General features: G+C 42.0%; 1 protein-coding gene across 8 annotated transcripts in view; it reads left to right on the top strand.

Moving 5' to 3' along the window:
- The window catches only part of KLF12 (KLF transcription factor 12), a 515,262-nt gene that overhangs the window by 131,168 nt on the left and 359,834 nt on the right, over nucleotides 1-24,260 (top strand). The window contains exons 2-3 of one of the 8 annotated variants that reach the window (XM_069602337.1): nucleotides 7,712-7,784; nucleotides 11,197-11,399. The exons of 6 other annotated variants lie outside the window; for them this stretch is intronic. The gene's annotated coding sequence lies outside the window, so the exon portion shown is untranslated. The remainder of the gene's footprint in view (nucleotides 1-7,711; nucleotides 7,785-11,196; nucleotides 11,400-24,260) is intronic. One more of the 8 variants, XM_069602334.1, reaches the window with a different exon arrangement.

Raw genomic sequence — 24,260 nt, 5'->3', positions numbered from 1 at the left:
CAAGCAGGATGCATAATAGGCTCAGAGTTTTTAAGAAAAGGAACCAAAACTTAGATGGAAAAGTGCAATTAGCCACATGAAAATTTAGGATGGGGACCAGTTTCAGGTGGAAGAAACAAAATCAGGAGAGATGGGAGTGCTTAAGAAAAGGAGGGGTGTGTTTTTGTGTTTACAGGGGTGTGTTGGACACTATTCACTAGTTTCTTTTAGTTACTATTTTCTGAACGCCTCTCATGGGCTAAACCCTGTGTAAGTTGCAAGGACACAAGGGTGGATAAAATGATTCACCGTAGCAGTGATAATATATAATATTTCCTGAGTGCTTCTTGCGCTCGGCACTGTGCTTAAGCGCTATGCTTGCACTGTTGCACTGAATCAATTCTGTGACATAGGCATGGCTGTTACTACTGTTTTATATTTGAGAAAATCGTGTGCTCCAGAGGTTAAATCACTTCAGTAAGGCTAGGAAGCCTCTATGCTTTCTAGAAGATAGATTTGTTGGGGACTTCAGAAATTGCACAGAGAATTACATGTACGGATTGTAATTGCGTTGAGGTAGCAATAAGTTAGATACGGGCGTGTATGTGGTAACTGGATAGATAATAATAAACATTTTCTAACATTGTTTTAAAATTGTCAGGGAAGTTTGTAATTTCCTTGATTCTGTCTTACTGCAGCTAAAACTTGAAGTGTTGGATGGACCAGTGGTATAGCTCTGTGTTATAGCTCAGTATTATTTGCAAGCAAGGGAGAATACATCCTCAAGGTGTTAGGGTGGGCCGACCCAAAAGACATGAAGAGAAGAGAAGCCCCAGGCTAAATTTTAGCTCCTCTTTTTAGTTGTTTTTTTTTTTTTTCCTCCTCCCCCTGAGCCTGCCCGATGTAAACTGGGCTAGCTAGGAGGCTGTTTGCTTCACCTGAGGTCCTCAATCTGGTCCTGAGACCTTCCTTGGTTCTATTTTGAAGAACTTTACTCTTCTCTGTCTTTTAACCACCACTGTTCTGGACTCCTTTTTCCTATTCTAACTACATAACACTCCCACCTCAAGATATGGGAGGCCCTTCTTTGGGAATAGGGGCATCGCGGTCTCTCTGGCTACTTCCTGCTGAACTGAGACAGTGAGGGCCTTTGAGTCTCCCCTTCTTGTTAGTCTCAAACGTCAGAGTCATGAACGGTTTCCATCTAGGGTGAGTGATATCTTCCATAGTCAGGTGTAGCTTTATATGTCCTTGTTGACCTGGCACTGCATGTTGTAGCTTGTTGACAGATGTATTGAATGTCCTCTTTTGTTTTCTTCCACGGCTTGGCTTGTGAGTAGTGAGTGCAGGAGTTGTGTCCTGGAACCTTGATTGCTGTGGGGGTAGAAAGTATTACAGGGTATGGGCCCATCCATCTGGGCTGGAATTGAGCCTTTGAGGACCCATCATTCCAGACTTTAATTAGGACATAAGTCCTTGGAGCATATAGTTCAGTTCAGTTGCTCAGTCATGTCCAACTCTTTGTGACTCCATGAAACGCAGCACGCCAGGCCTCCCTGTCCATCACTAACTCCCAGAGTCCACCCAAACCCATGTCCATTGAGTTGGTGATGTCATCCAACCATCTCATCCTCTGTCGTCACCTTTTCCTCCTGTCCTCAATCTTTCCCAGCATCAGGGTCTTTTCAAATGAGTCAGCTCTTTGCATCAGGTGGCCAAAGTATTGGAGTTTCAGCTTCAACGTCAGTCCTTCCCATGAATACCTAGGACTGATGTCCTTTAGGATGGACTGGTTGGATCTCCTTGCAGCCCAAGGGACTCTCAAGAGTCTTCTCCAACACCACAGTTCAAAAGCATCAATTCTTCTGCACTCAGCTTTCTTTATAGTCCAACTCTCACGTCCATACATGACCACAGGAAAAACCATAGCCTTGACTAGACAGACCTTTGTTGGCAAAGTAATGTCTCTGATTTTTAATGTACTGTCTAGATTTTCTTCCAAGGAGCAAGCATCTTTTAATTTTATGGTTGCAGTTACCATCTGCAGTGATTTTGGAGCCCAAGAAAATGAAGTCTGTCACTGTTTTCATTGTTTTCCGATCTATTTGCCATGAAGTGATGAGATCAGATGCCATGATCTTAGTTTTTGGAATGTTGAATTTTAAGCCAACTTTTTCACTGTCCTCTGTCACTTTCATCAAGAGGCTTTTTAGTTCTTCTTTACTTTCTGCCATAAGGGTGGTGTCATCTGCGTATCTGAAGTATATTGGTTGATATTTCTCCTGGTAATCTTGATTCCAGCTTGTGCTTGATCCAGCCCAGCATTTCTCATGATGTACTCTGCATATAAGTTAAATAAGCAGGGTGACAATATACAGCCTTGACATACTTCTTTCCTGATTTGGAATCAGTCTGTTGTTCCATGTCCAGTTCTAACTGTTGCTTCCTGACCTGCATACAGATATTTCTAGAGACAGGTCAGGTGGTCTGGTATTCCCATCTCTTTCAGAATTTTCCACAGTTTGTTGTGACCCACACAGTCAAATACTTGGGCATAGTCCATAAAGCAGAAATAGATGTTTTTTTCTGGAACTGTCTTGCTTTTTTGATGATCCAACGGATGTTGACAATTTGATCTCCGGTTCCTCTGCCTTTTCTGAATCCAACTTGAACATCTGGAAGTTGACAGTTCACGTACTGTTGAAACCTGGCTTGGAGAATTTCGAGCATTATTTTACTAGCATGTGAGATGAGTACAATTGTGTGGTAGTTTGAGCATTCCTTGGCATTGCCTTTCTTTGGGATTGGAATGAAAACTGACCTTTTCCAGTCCTGCGGCCACTGCTGAGTTTTCCAAATTTGCTGGCATATTGAGTGCAGCACTTTCACAGCATCATCTTTTAGGATTTGAAATAACTCAACTGGAATTCTATCACCTCCACTAACTTTGTTTATAGTGATGCTTTCTAAGGCCCACTTGACTTCACATTCCAGGGTGTCTGGCTCCAGGTGAGTGATCACAGCATTATGATTATCTGGGTCATGAGGATCTTTTTTGTACAGTTCTGTGTATTCTTGCCACTTCTTCTTAATATCTTCTGCTTCTGTTAGTTCCCTACCATTTCTGTTCTTTGTTGTGCTCATCTGTGCATGAAATATTATTCCCTTTATCTCTCCTTGCTATTCTTTGGAACTCTGCATTCAAATGGGTATATCTTTCCTTTTCTCCTTTGCCTTTTGCTTCCCTTCTTTTCACACCTGTTTGTAAGGCCACCTCAGATAACCATTTTGCGTTTTTGCATTTCTTTTTCTTGGGGTTGGTCTTGATCCCTGCCTCTGGTACAATGTCAGAAACCTCCGTCCATATTTCTTCAGGCACTCTCTGTCTGTTAGATCTAATCCCGTGAATCTATTTGTCACTTCCACTGTATAATTTTAAGGAATTTGATTTAGGTCATAGCTGAATGGTGTAGTGGTTTTCCCTACTTTTTTCAATTTAAGTCTGAATTTGGCAATAAGGAGTTCATGATCTGAGCCACAGTCAGCTCCCAGTCTTGTTTTTGCTGACTGTATAGAGCTTCTCCATCTTTGGCTGCAAAGAATATAATCAGTCTGGTTTTGATGTTGACCATCTAGTGATGTCCATGTGTAGAGGACTCTCTTGTGTTGTTGGAAGAGGGTGTTTGCTATGACCAGTGCGTTCTCTTCTCAAAACTCGATTAGCCTTTGCCCTGCTTCATTCTCTATTCCAAGGCCAAATTTGCCTGTTACTCCAGGTATCTTGACTTCCTACTTTTGCATTCCAGTCCCCTATAATGAAAAGAAGATCTTTTTGGGTGTTAGTTCTAGAAAGTCTTGTAGGTCTTCACAGAACCATTCAACTTAAGGTTCTTCTGTATTACTGGTTGGGGTGTAGACTTGGATTACTGTGATATTGAATTGTTTGCCTTGGAAACGAATGGAGATCATTCTGTCATTTTTGATATTGCATCCAAGTTCTGCATTTTGGACTCTTTTGCTGACTATGATGGCTACTCCATTTCTTCTAAGGGATTCCTGCCCACAGTAGTAAATATAATTTTCATCTGAGTTAAATTCAGCCATTACAGCCCAGTTTAGTTTGCTGATTCCTAAAATGTTGACGTTCACTCTTGCCATCTCCTGTTTGACCACTTCCAATTTGCCTTGATTCATGGATCTAACATTCCAGGTTCCTATACAATGTTGCTCTTTACAGCATCGAACTTTGTTTCTATCACCTGTCACATCCACAACTGGATGTTGTTTTTACTTTGGCTCCATCTCTTCATTCTTTCTGGAGTTATTTCTCCAGTGATCTCTAGGAGCATATTGGGCACCTACCGACCTGGGGAGTTCATTTTTCAGTGTGCTATCTTTTTGCCTTTTCATACTGTTCATGGGGTTCTCAAGGCAAGAATACTGAATGGGTTTGCCATTCCCTTCTTCATTGGGCCACATTTTGTCAGAAGTCTCCACCATGACCCGTTTGTCTTGGGAGGCCCTACATGGCATGGCTCATAGTTTCATTGAGTTATACAAAGGTGTGTTCCTTGTGATCAGATTGGGTAGTTTTCTGTGATTGTGGTTTTACTTCTGTCTGCCCTCTGATGGAGAAATTTAAAAGGCTTATGGAAGCTTCCTCATGAGAGAACTTTCCTATAGGACCCCAAATGGTACAGGTTTGGGAGGAGAAGGCTCTGGAGTAGGAGACCAGGACACAGTAGGCAGCCCTTGTGTCAACCAAGAAATTCTCGGACCTACTTGCCTCATCCAGCTGTAGCCTGGGCTCCAGCCCCATGATGGTTATGTGTGACAGGTGGGCTGGCTGGAGCAGTTGCTTGAGTCCTATTGAAGCATCATGAAGTAAGGCTTGGTGCTTGACCTTGAGGCTCTTTGGTCTCGGGGACAGACTGCTTCCCAAATGTCCCAACTGATGGCATTTGTAGCAAGCCATTTTAGGAGACTTTCATGGTTTGGACACTTTTTGGCCCATTGTCCTGCCTGTCTACAGATAGGCATTTGCCTTGTGCCTTGTCCTTCAAGGACTCGTGGTTTGTCATAGGGCTTCTCTGAAGGGTGGCCAGCGTCTGGGCATGCCTCATCTCTTTCCTTTTCTCCATTTCCTGGGCCTTGGCCTCCCTCTCCTGTTCTCTGTTATAAAAGGTATTGTTGGCTATCTGGACCATCTCAGCTAAAGAGGCAGCAGGGTCCTGCTGTTGTATCTGTTGTAACTTTATCCTGATATCTGATGCACATCGGGACAAGAATTTGTCCTTTAAAAATCACCTGTTCCTCGTAAGAGTCTAAGTCCACATTGGTAAACTTTTGGAGGGCCTCTTTTAGCCTTTCCAGAAAGGCATGGGGTTCTTATTGGGCTCCTGAGTTATTGGTGAGACTGGACACAGCACCACAACTAATAGACTTCCTTTTATTTTTATGGGTGGACTTTCCTAAGGGTGGACTTCCTTAAGGGTGAGTCTTTCTGAAGTTTATCCTACCCAATACTGTTGCAACCTGAGAGCCGGGGACCCCTGGGTCAGGGTGCAGATCCTCAGGCAGGCTGAGGCGTGACAGCCTCCTGGAGATCAGTTCCCCGGGCAGGTTGAGGCATGTTGGCCTTCTGAAAATTGGGTCCCTGGGCAGATCGAGGCTTATCGACCTTCTGGGACCCCTGGACTGGTGGATCCCCAAGCAGGTGAGGACCAGATCCCTAGGCAGTTCGAGGCAAGTCAACCTCCTAGGACCCCCCAGACTGGTGGATCCCTGAGCAGGTTGAGGTGTGATAATATCTCAGGGACGAGATCCCTAGGCGGGTCAAGGCAGGTCGACCTCCTGGGACCCCCCAGGCTGGAGTTGGGTAGCCTAAGGTCTCCAGCATGACCAGTGTCGGGTACAGTTAAGAGGTTGTAGTCTAAACTCATTGCTCATTTGTCTACCATGGATGGGAATGGATACCATGATGTAAAGCAGTCCAAGCCTGTGCCCTGAACTGGGAACCTGGTGAAATAGCCATAAGCCTTATCTTCTTATTCTTCTGAGGGAATGTAAGTCACTGATTTCTTCCCCTAATCCTCTATAAGAACAGCTTATTGTGTTTCCAGTGGTAAACAGTTCGTTGTCATAGACCCACTTTGAATAATAACAGAAATAGTGACAAAAGAGTGGGTTATCTGTGGTCTGGTCCTGTTAGGTGCATTAAGAGTATTTTAATAAGCGGGGTGTAGTTATTTTGCCTACAGGGAGGCAGGGTCCTGGTTGTAGGAGTTAGTAAGTGGCTTAAGAACAAACTGCTAAGAGGCAGCAGACCAGATGTTCCATAAAAGTGGAGTGGAGATTTGATCCTGGGCTATGTTTGTAACTTTAGGAGAAGAGTGGCAAGGGTTTGGGCCCAAACAGCCTGCAGGGCTAACTCCCAAAGTGGCAAACATCATCCCCGGAAGCCCAATTGCCCTTGAAGGAATGCTACCCACAGGTGGACTTCTAGTGGGCATTGTGTGCCTGTCACCCACCCCAGCGGATTCACTGAGAAATGCTGTTGTTGCACACGTTCCAGGAAACGTGGAACATGAAGGCCTGAATAGACTTCCCTGGTGGCCCAGATGGTAAAGCGTCTGCCTACAATGCCGGAGACCCGAGTTCAATCCCTGGGTCTGAATACCTAGAGAGATTGGATATTATACAGTATTTCTCTCCCAAGGGCCAGCTATTATCTGGTTGCCCCTCCATAAGATTGTAGAGGCAACACTATGGGTCCAGACAGGGTTCAGGAAAAGCGCATGAAAATAGGAGAGAAGGGGGCAGGGCACAACTTTTGAAAGGATCACATAGCCCAGGGGCATAACATAAACCGATTAAAATCAAATGGGTCCAAGATGACAACTAAACTAGTCAGATTCAGCTAAACCTTGATCCTCACTCTGCAAGCTAAATGACATACCCAGAGGTCCTAGGACAGTTCCAAGGCACTGTCAAAAGGCTGAAGAGGGGGTAGTTGCCCAATTGTTGGAATGATCCTCCCACTCATTAACATATGAAAACACCCAGCTAACTAACCACACCACATTCCAGGGCCATAGCCCTTGCCCTCTGCAATGGCCCACACCCTGTGCACTGTCCTTCTTTCTAAATCCGAACGAATCTACCTCTTACCTATTGCTGTGTCTCTCTCTCAATTTTTTCAATGAGACATCAAGAGCCTGAGCTTCATTAGGTCCTGAAGCCAGGCATCGTGGGTTTTGGCCAGCTCAAGTCCCAGTTGGATATGACTGAGTGACTGAGCATCGCACAGAGTCCCTGCCACATGGGTTTGAGCCCCAGTCTTAAGTAAACGGTTTCAAGCACAACTTTTAGAAGTGGAAACATGATCTGCCCAATACTTTGTAAACAGTGGCATAGATAGAGAGAGGAGCAGAAGGATGGGAGCAGTGGGAAGAATGTGCTGAAGAATCCCCTTCATTACCTGCCAGAAAATCTGCTAAATACCTGACCTGCTCTCACGGTTTCCATTGACCTGATCCTTGGCACAAAGAAGATTAAGGTCAGAAGAACCCCTACCCACTTGGGCAACAGCTACTAAGGCACAGCCGATAGCTGAGCCTTCGGGACACCCTGGGGCACCCAGTGCCGCTCGCCTGTTCACGGGGGTTTTGAGGAAACGAGGAATGAGAGATTGTAAAGGAATTAAGATCATGTTAGCCGTATATCCTTCCAGCCATAGGAGCGAAGACTTCCTACCCCAACCAGAGGTCTTACGGAATCTGAGACTGAGCTGCATGCGCTTTCTGGTGAGTTTGTTTTTGCTGTTCCAGTTTCCAGCACGCTGGGCTTCTTGTCATTTTCGCTGCGCTAGGTGTTCTTCATGTTCAGCTTCCACGGCAGGAGCTTTCACTGAGTTGGGCTTCTGCTGTGTTTTTCCTTCGCCTTGCAGGGGACAAGCCGAGGTTGTATCAGCCAGGTTAAATCCAAGTCACAGCATCATATATGTCTGGGAAGTTTGTAATTTCCTCGATTCTGTCTCACTGCAGCAAAAATTTGAAGCATTGGACAGACCAGTGTTACAGCTGCATGTCACAGCTCAGTTATATTTGCAAGGAGAAAGGAAAGTACATCCTTGAGGCATATGAGGTTGGGCCAACCCAAAAGACTCGAAGAGAAGAAAAGCCCCAAGCTCAATTTTGGCCCCTCTGTTTGTATGTTTTTTTCTTCTCCCTCTGAGCCTGCCCTGTGTAAATTGGGCTAGCCAGAAGGCTGTTTCCTTCACCTGAGGTCCTTACTCTGGTCCTTGGACCTTACTTTTTTCTATTTTCATGGGCTTTACCCTTCTTTGTCTTTTAGCCACCACCATTCTGGACTCCTTTTTCCTATTCTAACTACCTAACAAAATGATACAGTAATGTAATAGGTATATAATATATGTATATAACACCATATTTATATATATACACTAATATATGTTATTGGATATAAAAATACTTCTATCTACTTATGAAGATGAACAGGCAAATTATACTAGCTAACAGAGACTCTGGAGTGGAAATCCTTGAGTTTGATTCCCAACTCTACCATTTATTATTAAGCTAACCATGGTCAACTCTTAACTTGTTTGCTTCATTTTACAAAACTTTGTCTTAAATCCCTACTATTCATTTCAAAATTTGCTGGGCCTGTGAGGGAAAATACTCAAATTGGCCTTTGGTCTTTTTCCTGATAGTTTCAACATGTTGAACACTACCAAAGAATCATTTGTCAACGAGGCCTCATAAAATACAGTAGATTGGGGTCTGCAGACAATTTTTGAATTGAACTGAAGGCACTGAAAATGGAGGGTTATAATTGAGATGTCAGCAAATACGACCTTAACAATTCTAGTTGATGCTCTTGGAATATTAAATATCCCTGTTAAGTACATTTTTCCTTTTCAGTATATGAATTTTAATATGCATCCTCTATCGCTCCAGCCATATTTCCTATATCAACAGTCCCCTGTGGCAACTTTATCTTTGAATACAGACCATTCTTGTTCAATATTTGCGTAGTGATAATGAATTTTATTCTGTAAATAACAGCCTTAGTACCCTAAACTATGGCCCAGCATAACTTTACCATTTGTACGAACTACATTGTTTTAATATTCTAAATAGCAATTTTAATGTTTTATTCATTACACTAAAAAACTGTTGATTAATGTAAAATGAGCAGATTTGTAGTGTGAGGTGGGTGCCCTCTCTCAACTGGGCTGACAAACCTGAACTGCTGAAATGCGGTGTTCCAGGAGCCTTCTTGAACGTTTGGGCAGTGTGAATTATATTTGAATTAGCCACCTAGGAAGCCCAGAGCTTCCCCCAAACTCCAGACTATGAAAGAATTCTTGAAAATCTTACTGTGCTCAGAGCCCATTTAAGGGGTTCTTGTCCTCTCTGAGCGTTGCCCAATCACTTACTTTTCAGACTTTTTCTTAGAAAAGGACAGTCATTCCAGGTATGTTGTTGAATGTAGCCTGCTACAAGCAGTGGATTTATTTTGACTCTTGTTTTATGTTAAATCATATGATTTTTGAACTGTGTGCATAATATACAATGCATGAAAGTGAAAAGTAAAAGTGAAGTCACTCAGTCATGTCCGACCCTCAGCGACCTCATGGACTGCAGCCTTCCAGGCTCCTCCATCTGTGGGATTTTCCAGGCAAGAGTACTGGAGTTGGGTGCAATTGCCTTCTCTATAATATACTCAGTTGGCTTTAATACAGTTTCTCCAAAAACAAAACAAAAACTCAAAGTGAAATTGATGCTTCTTTTAAAAATACTGCGTTTTATTATGGGAATTTATGTTCTTCCTGGAACACTGTTGCAAAGGCCCAGAGAAATCTAGGACCTCTGTAGTTTGTAATTTCCTTGGCTTCCTACATATTTTGAATCTGAAGGTCAGAAGAGTACAGAACATACCATGAGCTGACTGATGAGTAGGTGGTGTGTGTTTGTTTTTCTGTATGGCAGTACTGTTTTTACAGGAGAACTCATAAGCGGGCATCGGAGAAGGCAATGGCACCCCACTCCAGTACTCTTGCCTGGAAATTCCCACGGACGGAGGAGCCTGGTAGGCTGCAGTCCATGGGGTCGCTCAGAGTCAGACATGACTGAGCGACTTCACTTTCATGCATTGGAGAAGGCAATGGCAACCCACTCCAGTGTTCTTGCCTGGAGAATCCCAGGGACGGGGGAGCCTGGTGGGCTGCCGTCTATGGGGTCGCACAGAGTCGGACACAACTGAAGTGACTTAGCAGCAGCAGCAGCAGCAGCATAAGCGGGCATAGAGTCTTCCTTTCATTTCATATAATTACAGGGGAACCATTGTCACAAGCTGAGTAGCAGTGGCCCTGTCCAGAGGGGACATCCTTCCTGACTCCTCTTTCAGCCTTTGTTTGGGTGGCTCCACTGTTCCAGCCTCCTGGCTCCTGGGAGTCAAAGGTTTATAGCTCCCTCAGTACATTAGCCCAGAGCTCCCCATTTGGCGTCCTGGGAGTTCGTTCCAGGTGTGTCGAGATACTGATGTCCTTAGACAGTTGAGGATGCTGTGAAAGGGGTGGGAAGCACTGAGTCAGTCTTTTGATAGCATCATGTGTGGCCTGGCACCCCCACCCCCAGGATGCCCCATGGTTATGAGTTGGGGCATTTTTTTCACTTGAGAGACTCTCTGTGTTTATACCACCCTGTGGAGAATGGTTAGCTCCTACAGACCTGCCGCAGAATTAGAAGTAATAAATCCATGGGTTCTTTACCAAGTGGATCCTCTCTCTGAAGTCAAAGGCTTTATCACCAGTAAACTAGTGGCTCAGGTGGTAAAGAATCTGCCTGCAATGCAGGAGACCTGGATTCAATCCCTGGGTCAGAAAGATCCCCTGGAGAAGGGCATGGCTACCCACTCCCGTATTCTTACCTGGAGAACCCGTTGGACAGAGGAGCTGGGCGGACTACAGTCCATGGCGTTGCAAGGAGTTGGACGTGACTGAACTCAAAGGACAAGGAAACCCAGTCTAGCCTTGCTGATGTTGCGTGGTATCACACTCATAGCATCTGACAGAAACTGAGCCAGCAGGGATATTTGGTAGAAATCATATGATTAAAAACATGAGTTTGCATGTAACTCCATGAAAAAAAAATGAGGGCTGATATGAGTTATAATATGTGTTTTTTCTTTTAGGTATTGCTGCTTGTCAGTGAAAGAGCTGGAAAAAAATTCCTTAAATAAATATACAGTGTAAATATACAGTGAATTCTTTTCCCAGTTTTATACATTATGAAAATGAGAAACCCTTAATCAAATCTGTTAACTCAGAAGAATACCTAAGGAGAAACATAAAAAAACAACAGTGAGACACAGAATGGATGAAAATGTTATTGTCAGTAAGTTTGACATTTAGAAATTTTGGAGGATTATTTGGCTTGAGTTACAAGTGATGCTGTAACATAATACATTTGGCTGTGTTCAGTTTAATGATGTATATATCGTCCAATGCATTTTCCGTCAGCGGTAGAGTGGAAGTGTGGTACAGAATACGTTAGGTTTTATTTATTGATTTAAATACAGCTATGCTTCAGGACATAAACTGGATGTTGGGTTATATTTCTTGCCCTCTGGGAATCTTTTAGTTTTAATAGGCTGTGAGGATTAGGGAAAACCCTTGACACTTGAGTTCAGCCATGGCTGTGCGTGCTTTACAAAAGATACACACAAGACTTTTGAGATCACTTTGCAGAGTTTTCAGAGATGTTAAGATTTATAATCTGGTAAAATAAAAATCTGGTAGCAGCAAGCATCAAATACATTCTGCACAATTATACTCTACAAGGGTCTGAAAATTATGCTCAATTAACAGGACCTGTTGTGATACATTCATATCCAGATACATTAAATGCTAGATTAAACAAGAAAACATATCTTTAGGGAATTTAATGTTAGCAAGTCATTAAGGTCTCTATAAAATACAACTCGAGGCCAGGAAAATTCCCATTGTATTGAACAAGGCTTTGAAGTTGTAGGACCTTGACTGGTGCTTTTTGATAGAAATATAATTCTAGCTGCTTCAGTAATTTTAGGGTTCCTTTTTATGTTAGAACATAAAAAGAAATAGGCAAATTTAATTTTAATAATATATTTTTATAATAAAGTCTTGCCATTTCAACACATAATCAATATAAAATGATAAATGAAATATTTTAAATTATGCTTTTTTGGTAAAAGGACTTCAAAGTCTGCTGTGAATTTCACACTTGCAGAGCAACTTGATTTGGACAAGATACATTTCAGATGTTCAGATATGGCTGGTGGTTTCTGGAGTAACCACTGGAAGTCCCTTGACTTTTACCTTCATTAACAGTGTGGGTAGAGAGTTTATGCTTTTCTGGTGTATACTTCAGTTCAGTTCAGTTGCTCAGTCATGTCCGACTCTTTGCAACCCCATGAATCGCAGCATGCCAGGCCTCCCTGTCCGTCACCAACTCCCTGAGTTCACCCAAACTCATGTCCATCGAGTCAGTGATGCCATCCTGCCATCTCATCCTCTGTCCTCCCCTTCTCCTCCTGCCCCCAATCCCTCTCAGCATCAGGGTCTTTTCCAGTGAGTCAGCTCTTCGCATGAGGTGGCCAAAGCACTGGAGTTTCAGCCTCAGCATCAATCCTTCCAGTGAACAGTCAGGACTGGTTGGATCTCTTTGCAGTCCAAGGGACTCTCAAGAGTCTTCTCCAACACCACAGTTCAAAAGCATCAATTCTTCAGCACTCAACTTTCTTCACAGTCCATCTCTCATATCCATACATCACCACTGGAAAAACCGTAGCCTTGACTGGTTGGACCTTTGTGGGCAAAGTAATGTCTCTGCTTTTTAATATACTGTCTAGGTTGGTCATAACTTTCCTTCCAAAGAGTAAGCGTCTTTTAGTTTCATAGCTGCAGTCACCATCTGCAGTGATTTTGGAGCCCCCCAAAATAAAATCTGACACTGTTTCCACATCTATTTCCCATGAAGTGATGGGACCAGATGCCATGATCTTAGTTTTCTGAATGTTGAACTTAAGCCAACTTTTTCACTTTCATCAAGAGGCTTTTTAGTTCCTCTTCACTTTCTGCCATAAGGGTGTTGTCATCTGTATATCTGAGGTTATTGATATTTCTCCCAGCAATCTTGGTTCCAGCTTGTGCTTCTTCCAGCCCAGCGTTTCTTATGATGCACTCTGCATATAAGTTAAATAAGCAGGGTGACAGTATACATCCTTGATGTACTCCTTTTCCTATTTGGAACCAGTCTGTTGTTCCATGTCCAGTTCTAACTGTTGCTTCCTGACCTGCATACAGGTTTCTCAAGAGGCAGGTCAGGTGGTCTGGTATTCCCATCTCTTTCAGAATTTTCCACAGTTTATTATGATCCACATAGTCAAAGGCTTTGGCCTAGTCAATAAAGCAGAAATAGATGTTTTTCTGGAATTCTCTTGCTTTTTCCATGATCCAGCAGATGTTGGCAATTTGATCTCTGGTTCCTCTGCCTTTTGTAAAACCAGCTTGAACATCTGGAAGTTCACGGTTCATGTACTGCTGAAGCCTGGCTTGGAGAATTTTGAGCATTACTTTACTAGTGTGTGAGATGAGTGCAATTGTGCCATAGTTTGAGCATTCTTTGGCATTGGAATGAAAACTGACCTTTTCCAGTCCTATGGCCACTGCTGAGTTTTCCAAACTTGCTGGTATCTTGAGTGCAGCCCTTTCACAGCATCATCTTTTAGGATTTGAAATAGCTCAACTGGAATTCCATCACATCCACCAGCTTTGTTCGTAGTGATGCTTTCTAAGGCCCACTTGACTTCACATTCCAGGATGTCTGGCTCTAGGTGAGTGACACTTACATGGTAATTAAAAAATTCTGAAATCTGTGCGTTCTGAAACCTAGTTGTTGTTCAGTTGCTAAGTTGTGTCCCACTCTTTGTGACTTATGGACTGTAGCCTGCCAGGCTCCTCTGTCCATGCGATTTCCCTGGGAAGAGTACGGCATCATTTCCTCCTCCAGGGGATTTTCCCAGACCAGTGATTGAACCCGCATCTCCTGCATTGGCAGGTGGATTCTGTACCACTGAGCCACCAGGGAAGCCCTTGTGCACGTTGTTGTTGTTACTCAGTTGCTAAGTCATGTCCAGAGCTTTGCGACCCCATGGACTGCAGCATGCCAGGCTTCCCTGTCCTTCACTAGCTCGAACTCTTGTCCATTGAGTTGGTGATGCCATCCTACCATCTCATCATCTGTTGCCCCCTTCTCCTCTTGCCCTCAGTCTTTGCCAGCATCAAGTTCTTTTCCAATGCATTGGCTCTTTGTATCAGATTATTTTTTTTAAATATTTTTAAAAAATTTATTTGTTTTTTAATTGAAGAGTAATTGCTCTACACAATTGTGTTGGTGTCTGCCAGACATCAGCATGATCTGCCAAAACATAACATCAGGTTATTTTTAACTACACCAGGGAATTAGTTGGAAAAAGGAGGAAGGGAGAGAAGTACTTACTGATTCCATGAATGAGTACAGTTCATAGGAAAGAGATCAAGGTGTGGATTTCTGAATAATTACAGGAATAAGATGGATGGCAATAAAGATGCAATGAAAGAGAGGGTATAGAAGGTATTGAAAATAAAAAGTTGACTGACTGTGGAATAGATATAATATTAACATATTAAGTTTCAGAAAATATAGCCAGATAATCTCCATAAACAGGAGTTCTGGATGATGGATTTGCAGCATGATCTTTACTTTTGTGGGTTTTAGTTTATTTGGATCATACTACTGTGAAAAATTGTAGACCCATCTCCCGTTGCCTCATTGCCTATAAAAGAGGAGTATGATATATTAATATATGCTTTCTAGAAATCTGGCTGTCTTTAGTAACTATTTTTCTTTCCTTAAATTAGTATAAGTTAATAATACATGATACCCAGAGAAGTGCATGTGGCTTTTCTTTTGATCTCTTTCTGACTCCAGCAGATTCTGTGGCCTAATAGTATTGCTTAGCTCTGTGTTTTTACAACCAAAGTAGTACTTATCATTAAGAAAAAAGATAACTTAATAACTGCCACTTTTATCAAGTGCCTTCTGCATATTCCATATCTGGACATAACAAACATACTACCAGGTAGGCATTATTTTAGCATTTTTTAGCTAATTAATTTCTCTGGAATTCAGACCTGTTTTCTAAAAATTGTTACTGGGCCATGACATTATAGCTTGGAAATAGAAAAGCTGAGTTTTGAATTCAAGTCTCTAGGATGTTAAATGTCATCAGGAGGTGACATCCACTTCCTAGCATCAGGAGGGGGATAAAGTACTCCACCATCACAGGGCTTCCCTGATAGCTCAGTTGGTAAAGAATCCGCCTGCAATGCAGGAGACCCTGGCCTGGTTCGATTCCTGAATCAGGATGATCTGCTGGAGAAAGGAATAGGCTAACTATTCCAGTATTCTTGGGCTTCCCTTGTGGCTGAGCTGATAAAGAATTACTGGCAATGCGGGAGACTTAGGTTTGATCCCTGAGTTGGGAAGATTCCTGAAAAAGGGAAAGGATACCTGCTGCAGTATTCTGGCCTGGATAATTCCATGGACTGTCTAGTCCTTCGGGTCACAAAGAGTTGGACATGACTGAGAGACTTTCACTTTCTTTCTTCATCACAGAAAACTAACCAAAATGATCATATGGATCCAACCCACTGATGCTGTGAACCAGGCCATGCAGGGCCACCCAAAATAGATGGGTCATGGTGGAGAGTTCTGACGAAACATGATCCACTGGAGAAGGGACTGGCAAACCACTCCAGTATTCTTGCCTCGAGAAGCCCATGCATGAATGGTATGAATATGCAGAGTAATGGGAGGAGGCATGATTGCTTCTGAAAAACTCTGCAGGTATTGTTCATGGTCTTATAAAAATGGGAGGGTTAGCTTTTAACTTCTGAGGCTACTGGGATATCTGGCGGGGTGTGTGGGCGAGTTCTTGCATAATACCTCTGAGAAAGGCTACATGAAAAAAAAATGCATTGGCAAAAGGAACTCTGATATCCTTTGTTTAGTATGGACCCCACTTGAAGAATTCCCTGGCTGGTAGTTAAGATGCCATACTTCCAATGCAGGGTGGTGCAAGTTCAATCCCTGGTCAGGAAACTGAGATCCCTCATGCCAAGTGGCACAGCCCAAGCAAACAAACAAACCTGTTAATATAAACCCCATTGCATCCACAGAGCATCCATGGAGAAATGCTGCCCAACTCCAGCAATAACAAGATTCGGCCCATCAGTGGCCCCTGGTTGTAATTGAGTGTCTTCAGTGACCACCTGGATCCACAAAGTGAATGCTGCAGTGGTTTGTCCATTTCAGTGCATGGTAGCACTCCTGACAGCTGGCCCCCTCTGTCACTGGATAAATTTGTCCTGGAATAGTGCTTCCATCGTGCTCACACCTTAGGAGCTTGTAGTGAGAAGCACTGTCGTGGGAGGAGAAGAGTTTGGGGTCAGACAGACATGTGTTCAGATCCCTGTTGTGCAGTTCAGTAGCCATGAACCTTGCTTTGCTTGTAACGTGGGGGTTCACATTGCTCCTTCATGGTGGGGACTGCCTCAGGTAACGGTGTAAAGTACCTGCCACATTGCCTGGTGTGTACATGGTATATGGGTTATATTTTTGGTGCTGAGATACTATTGGGAATAATATATCTGTGTAATTTACACAAAACAAAGTGACAGATATGTTTTTGAGCATTCCAAGTGGCCATGATAAAACCCTAAGGGGAATAAATTACTCCCAGTCACAGATGAACACGTTATTATAACAGTGCTTCATGGAACTGTGCTTAGACAAGGAATTGTCCCTGCTCACCTTCAGAATTGTCCAAGGCCACCTCCAGAGGAATCGTTCAGCTACTGGTGTGTCCCATGGACTCAGCTTTGGAATAGTGAAAGTATTTCACTTCAGTGTCCCCTGTTTATCAGTTGAGAATTTCTCTTCAAAGTGCCATACAGTGAAGAGATGTGGTGTCCTCAGGTACCACTGGTCATTAGTCATCCATTGTATTCTGCCCAGAACCTCCCAGGTGGCGCTAGTGGTAAAGAATCCACCTACCAACGCAACAGACCCAAGAGATGTGGGTTCGATCCCTGGGTCAGACATGACTGAGGGATTGAGCACAATGCAAAATGTATTTTGCCCAAAGCAGGTTAGTAGCCACTGGAAAGGAGAAGTTTCAATAAGTTTAGCTGCGTTCACCAATTCAGAGATAGAACTCAAACTCCGTTAACTAATATTTATTTATCCCCGTTCATAGCACATGCTGTGCAGACTTGTGCATTGTTTCAACAACAGCTGTTTATTCCACTCTGAAAGAATTTCAGAGATAGAACTCTTCAAATAATTGCTGTGTTATAAATACCATATTTTTACAGTATGAACCTAATAAATTGCAGTCCATAAATTATTTTCAGTGACTTAGTATGATTCTTTTTTTGTGTGTGCATTTTTTACATAGAAGTTTCTTAGATTCCACAACCTTATAAGGGAAGAGAAACTGAAAGATGTATCAGTGCCTTAATTTCACTGATGCGGGAGTTGTGGTCCAGATTGGTTAGCTAATTTACCACTGGAACCCAGTATCATAGGTAATGGTAGTATAATACTCTCCCTTATTTAACACGAATTTCATCAATCAAATAATGTTTATTGGTAAGCTACAAGAATTCAGCATATTGCTAAGAAAATAGATACTCCAAACAAAATGCAAGGATTATTCAAGAGAGTTGGAGCACCGGATATTTTTCGAGTTGCTTTCCCTCCTGTGATTATGAATACCTTGTGTAGTCTCCTATTCATAATTGATTGGTCCATTGGACTTCCCTAGTGGTGGTAAAGAATCTGCCTGCAGTGCAGGAGACCTGTGTTTGATCCTTGGGTTGGAAAGATCCCCTGGAGAAGGGAGTGGCAACCCATTCCAGTATTCTTGCTGGAGAATTGCATGGACAGAGGAGCCTGGCGGGCTACAGTAGATGGGGTCACAAAGGGTTGGACACAACTGAGTGGCTTTCACTTTATGGGTGATGGCTAACTTTGGAACGACTTGTGTATATATATACACTGGACCTCATTCTGTAATATCTGTGTGGGAAAAAAAGGTAGAGAAAGATTTTAGCAAAAGTTTAGGTTTAGAGAAGTTCATTTGGGAGGTAATAGTCAAATCTCTCTGGTAGGGAAACTTCCTAAGAGAGCAAAGGCTGTTGTAAAATTAAGGGGAATTTTTGGAAGATATCCCTCTGTAGGGAGGTAGACTGTTCAAAAGACATCCAATGGTAGCACAGAAATTGGAGAGAAGAATCTGAGACCTCATTGAAATGGGGGAGGGAGATTGTATTTCCAAGTGGAGTTGCTAAATAAACATCAGTTATCAGAGAGACCATTTCAAGATAGGGGGAGGTGGATCACAGTAGAGTGAATGAGTTGCGATCGTTATGTCCGAGGAAGGATAGAAACTGTTTTCTAGTTACGTGAAGTTGTAGCAGAACTGCCTGAATGTTAGAACTGAGATGGAGATTATCTGAATATTTTTAAGGAGAGAGAGAAGATGCATGCATATGGTAGAAAAGAGTAGAAAATTAGAACCCGGATGTGGTGAGGGAAGGTTAAAGCCGCTCAATGAAATAAAAACCTTTAAAAGGCTAGCTGGGGTGGGAGTGTATGCCATCAAGCATTTGAACCTGAGGGTTGAAGCATATTGAAGTTTGAAGCTTGTGAGTGAAAATTAAGTAAATGTTCATTATGTAAGTTATCACAGTGTAAGTGATCACAGCAGCCTTCACAGTGAAGGAAGTTTTGGACAAAGTCTCCAAATAGTAATAGAGAAATAGACTTTCTATATTTTGCAGAAAGATCTTCAAATATTAATAATAGAGAGACCTTCATAATATTAGTGGTATATGGCTTGCTCTTGTGTGACAGTTATATTCACTGAATGTTCTTTTCAAATTCAAGTTGACTAGTAGAGTCATGTGCCTACTTCATAGCCCTGCTCTGGATTAATAGTGAGTTGTTATCTATTTGGTTGAGTTGTCGTCTGTTTGGTTCTCATGAATTGCAATGCAGTTATTTTCATGCTTCACACCATGGCTTTCTGCAGAGATGAAGTATGTGTAAAACCACAATACCTGGTTTTACCATTCCTTTTTTGCAGTCTCGGTAGTTACCCAAATCACAGTGTGCCACCTCCAGCCATTGTTAATCTTAAAATATATGATGGTTGCGTTCAGTTGCTCAGTTATCTCCAACTCTTAGTGACCCTAGGGACTACAGCACACCAGGCTTCCCTGTCCTTCACTGTCTGCCTCAGTTTGCTCAAGCTCACATCCATTGAGTCAGTAATGCCATCCAACCATCACATCCTCTGTCACCCCCTTCTCTTCTTGCCCTCAGTCTTTCCCAGCATCGGGGTCTTTTCCAAGGAGTCAGCACTTTGCGTCAAGTGGCCAAAGTATTGGAGCTTCAGCACCAGTCCTTCCAGTGAATATTCAGAACTGATTTCCTTTAGGATTGACTGGCTTGATCTCCTCGCTGTCCAAGGGACTCTCAAGAGTCTTCTCCAGCACGACAGTTTGAAAGCATCAATTCTTCAACACCCAGCCTTCTTTATGGTCCAGCACTCACATCCGTACATGACTACTGGAAAAACCATATCTTTGATTATATGGACCTTTGTTGGCAAAGTGATGTCTCTGCTTTGTAATACACTGTCTAGGTTTGTCATAGCTTTTCTTCCCAGGAGCAAGCGTCTTTTTAATTTTGTGGCTGCAGTCACCATCCTCAGTGATGTTGGAGTCCAAGAAAATGAACTCTGACAGTTTCCACTTTTTCCCCATCTGTATGCCATGAAGTGATGGGACTTGATGCTGTGATCTTAATTTTTTGAATGTTGAGTTTTAAGCCAGGTTTTTCGCTCTCCTGTTTCACCTTCATCAAGAGACTCTTTACTTCACTTTTTCTTTTGCCCATTAAATTGTTATCTTCTGCATATCTGAGTTTTTGATATTTCTCCAGGCAGTCTTTATTCCAACTGTGAGTCCTCCAGACCAGCATTTCACATGATGTACTCTGCGTATAAGTTAAATAAGCAGGGTGCTGATATATAGCTTTGATGTACTCCTTTACAGTTTTGAACCAGTCTGTTATTCCATGTCCAGTTCTTTTTTTTTTTTTCATGTCCAGTTCTAACTGTTGCTTCTTGAGCTGTCTGTATATGGGTTTCTCGGGCAGGTAAGGTGGTCTGGTATTCCCATCTCTGTAAGAATTTTCCACAGTTTGTTGTGATCAGCAGAGTCAAAAACTTTTGAAGCATAGTCAATGATGCAAAAGTAGATTTAAAAAAAAATTTCCTTGATTTTTCTATGATCCTGCTGGTGTTGGCAGTTTGACCTCTGGTTCCTTGCCTTTTCTAAATTCAGTTTTTACGTCTGGAAATTCTCAGATCACATAATGCTAAAGCCTAGCTTGAAGGATTTTGAATATAATCTTGCTAATATGTGAAATTAGTGCAATTGTATGGTAACTTGAACATTTTCTGGCATTGCCTTTCTTTAGGATTGGAATGAAAACTGACCTTTCTCAGTACTGTGGCCACTGCTGAGTTTTCCACACTTACTGGCATATTGAATGCAGCACTTTGACAGCGTTATCTTTTAGGATTTGAAATGGCTCAGCTTGAATTCCATCACCTTCACTAGCTTTGTTCATAGTACTGCTTCTTAAGGCCCACTTGACTTAACACTCCAGATCTCTGGCTCTAGGTGAGTAATCACACCATCATAGTTATCTGGGTCATGAAGGTCTTTTTTATATTCAGTTCAGGTCAGTTGCTCAATCTTGTCTGACTCTTTGTGACTCCATGAATCGCAGCATGCCAGTCCTCCCTGTCCATCACGAACTCTCGGAGTCCACCCATACCCATGTCCGTTGAGTCGGTGATGCCATCCAAACATCTCATCCTCTGTCATCCCCTTCTCCTCCTGCCCTCAATCTTTCCTAGCATCAGGGTCTTTTCAAATGAGTCAGCTCTTTGCATCAGGTGGCCAAAGTATTGGAGTTTCAGCTTCAGCATCAGTCCTTCCAATGAACACCCAGGACTGATTTCCTTTAGGATGGACTGGTTGGATCTCCTTGCAATCCAAGGGACTCTCAAGAGTCTTCTCCAAAACTACAGTTCAAAAGCATCAGTTCTTTGGCAGTCAGCTTACTTTATAGTCCAACTCTCACATCCATACTTAACCACTGGAATAACCATAGCTTTGACTAGATGGACCTTTGTTGACAAAGTAATGTCTCTCCTTTTTAATATGCTGTCTAGGTTGGTCCTAACCTTCCTTCCAAGGAGTAAACATCTTTTAATTTCATGGCTGCAGTCACCATCTGCAGTGATTTTGGAGCTCAGAAAAATAAAGTCAGCCACTGTTTCCCCATCTATTTGCCATGAAGTGATGAGACCAGATTCCATGATCTTGACCGGATTTCAACATTCAGTTTTTTGAATGTTGAGCTTTAAGCCAACTTTTTCACTCTCCTCTTTCACTTTCATCAAGAGGCTGTTTAGTTCTTCACTTTCTGCCATAAGGGTGGTGTCATCTGCATATCTGAGGTTATTGATATTTCTCCCGCCAATCTTGATTCCAGCTTGTGCTTGATCCAGCCCAGTGTTTCTCATGATATACTCTGCATATAAGTTAAATAAGCAGGGTGACAATATACATCCTTGATGTACTCCTTTTCCTATTTGGAACCAGTCTGTTGTTCCATGTCCAGTTCTAACTGTTGCTTCCTGACCTGCATACAGATTTCTCAAGAGGCAGGTCAGGTGGTCTGGTATTCCCATCTCTTTCAGAATTTTTTACATTTTATATAGTTCTTCTGTATATTCATGCCACATGTTCTTAATCACTTTTGCTTCTGTTAGATCCTTGCCGTTTTTGTCCATTATTGTGCTTGTCTGTGCATGAAATGTTCCCTTGGGATCTCCAGTTTTCTTGAAGATCTCTCTGGTCTTTCCTATTCTGTTGTGTTCCTTTGTTCTTTTGTATTATTCACTTAAAAAGACTTTCTCTTTCCTTGCTATTCTCAGGAATTCTGCATTAAGTTGATTATATCTTTCCCTTTCTCCTTTGCCTTTTGCTTCTCTTCTTTTCTCAGCTATTTGTCAGGCCTCCTCAAACAACCACTTTGCCTTTTTGCAATTTTTCCCCCCCTCTGGGGGATCGTTTTGGTCATCACTTTCTGTGCAATGTTATGAACCTACGTCCATAGTTGTTCAGGCACTCTGTCTACCAGATCTAGTCACTTGAATCTGCTTGTCACCTCCACTGTATAATCATAAGGAATTTGATTGATGTCATACCTGAATAGCTTAGTGGTTTCCCTACTTTCTTCAATTTGAGCCTGAATTTTGCAATAAGGAGCTAATGGTTTGAATCACAGTCAGCTCCGGGTCTTGTTTTTGCTGAGTATAGAAGTTCTCCCATCTTCACTGCAAAGAATAAAATTTCTATGATTTTGGTATTGACCATCTGTTGATGTCCATGTGTAGAATTGTCTTGTGTTGTTGGAAGAGGGTGTGTGCTATGACCAGTGTGTTCTCTTGTCTAAATTCTGATAGTCTTTGCCTTGCTTCATTATATACTCAGAGACCAAACTTGCCTGTTATTCCAGGCATCTCTTGACTTCCTACTTTTGCATTCCATTCCCCTATGATGAAAAGGACATCTTTTTTGGTATTAGATCTAGGAGGTCTTGAAGGTCTTCATAAAAGCTTTCAACTTAAGTTTCTTCAGTATTAGTGGTGGGGCATAGACTTGGATTACTGTGATACTGAATGGTTTGCCTTGGAAACAAACTGAGTTCATTCTGTCATTTTTGAAATTGCAACCATGTGCTGTCTTTCAGACTCTTGTTGACTGTGAGGGGTACTCCATTCCTTCTAAGGAATCTTACCTGTGGTAGGAGATATAATGGTCATCCAAATTAAATTTGCCTATTCCCGTCCATTTTAGTTCATTGATTCCTAATATGTTGATGTTCACTCTTGCCATCTCATGTTTAACTACATCCAATTAACCTTGACTCATGAACCTAACATTCCAGGTTCCTATGCAATATTGCTCTTTTCAGCGTTGGACTTTATTTTCACACCAGACACATCCACAACTGAGTGTCCTTTCTGGTTTTGCTCAGCCTATTCATTCTTTCTGTAGCTGTTTCTCAGCTCTTCCCCATTAGCATCTTGGACACCTATCCACCTGGGGGACTCATCTTTCAGTGTTATGTCTTTTTGCCTTTTCATACTGTTCATGGGGTTCCCATGGCAAGAATACTGAAGTGGTTTGCCATCATCAGAATATATGGTAAATGAAGTAGTATTTTGACATCCTTTTGGGAATAAAGTTAGAGAATTTAAGAACTGTCCTTGTAAAATCTGATGGTTTTTTGATAGTGTAGTTGAATTAAGGTATAAAAGTAGATTTTCCATACATTTTGGGGAAATACCTGTGAGCACTTTGTCGTTTACTCCCGATAGTTATTTGATAAAGTTATTTTACTTGTGAACATTTCTTGGCAATGATAAATGATTAATCCATGTATTATATATGTATATATCAGACTAATTCTGATGTTTATATCGAAATAATTTTATGTTTGTATTCAAATAGGCTTTCAAATCTGCAGGTGGCCAATTTTCATTTTGAGATTATTTTTCAAAATGCCTTTGTTATTCTTGGCTATACTGTTACTTTTCAAAATCGCTTAAAATAATTTTCTGGAATATTTTTAGAAAAGAACTTACTCATATAACTTATGCTTGTGTCAGGAATTTCTCTCTAATCAGATTTTTCACTAGTGCTTGACTGTGTGTGTGTGTGTGTGTGTGCGCGCGCGCGCGGGCACACATGCATGCTATTGGCATATGTTCATTGCTTCACATTTGAATAGTAAATATTTTGAAATATTTTGTCCCTAAGTGTCAGTGATGTCAGACATATCTTCAGTTGTGGAACATAGCACACGAAAAAGGCCTTTTACAGTCATTTTCCGCCATGTAATTAGCTTCTTTATGTTTTTAATATTGTTGGTTTAGAATTCATAAAATAAATCCATTTATAAGACATAAGAAATGTTCATGGGGTTCTCATGGCAAGAATACTGAAGTCATTTGCCATCATC

This window comes from Ovis canadensis, chromosome 10, assembly GCF_042477335.2.
Source record: "Ovis canadensis isolate MfBH-ARS-UI-01 breed Bighorn chromosome 10, ARS-UI_OviCan_v2, whole genome shotgun sequence".
Taxonomy (NCBI): domain Eukaryota; kingdom Metazoa; phylum Chordata; class Mammalia; order Artiodactyla; family Bovidae; genus Ovis; species Ovis canadensis.
Note: the sequence above shows the minus strand (reverse complement) of the source record. Positions and strands in the feature narration are given on the sequence as shown.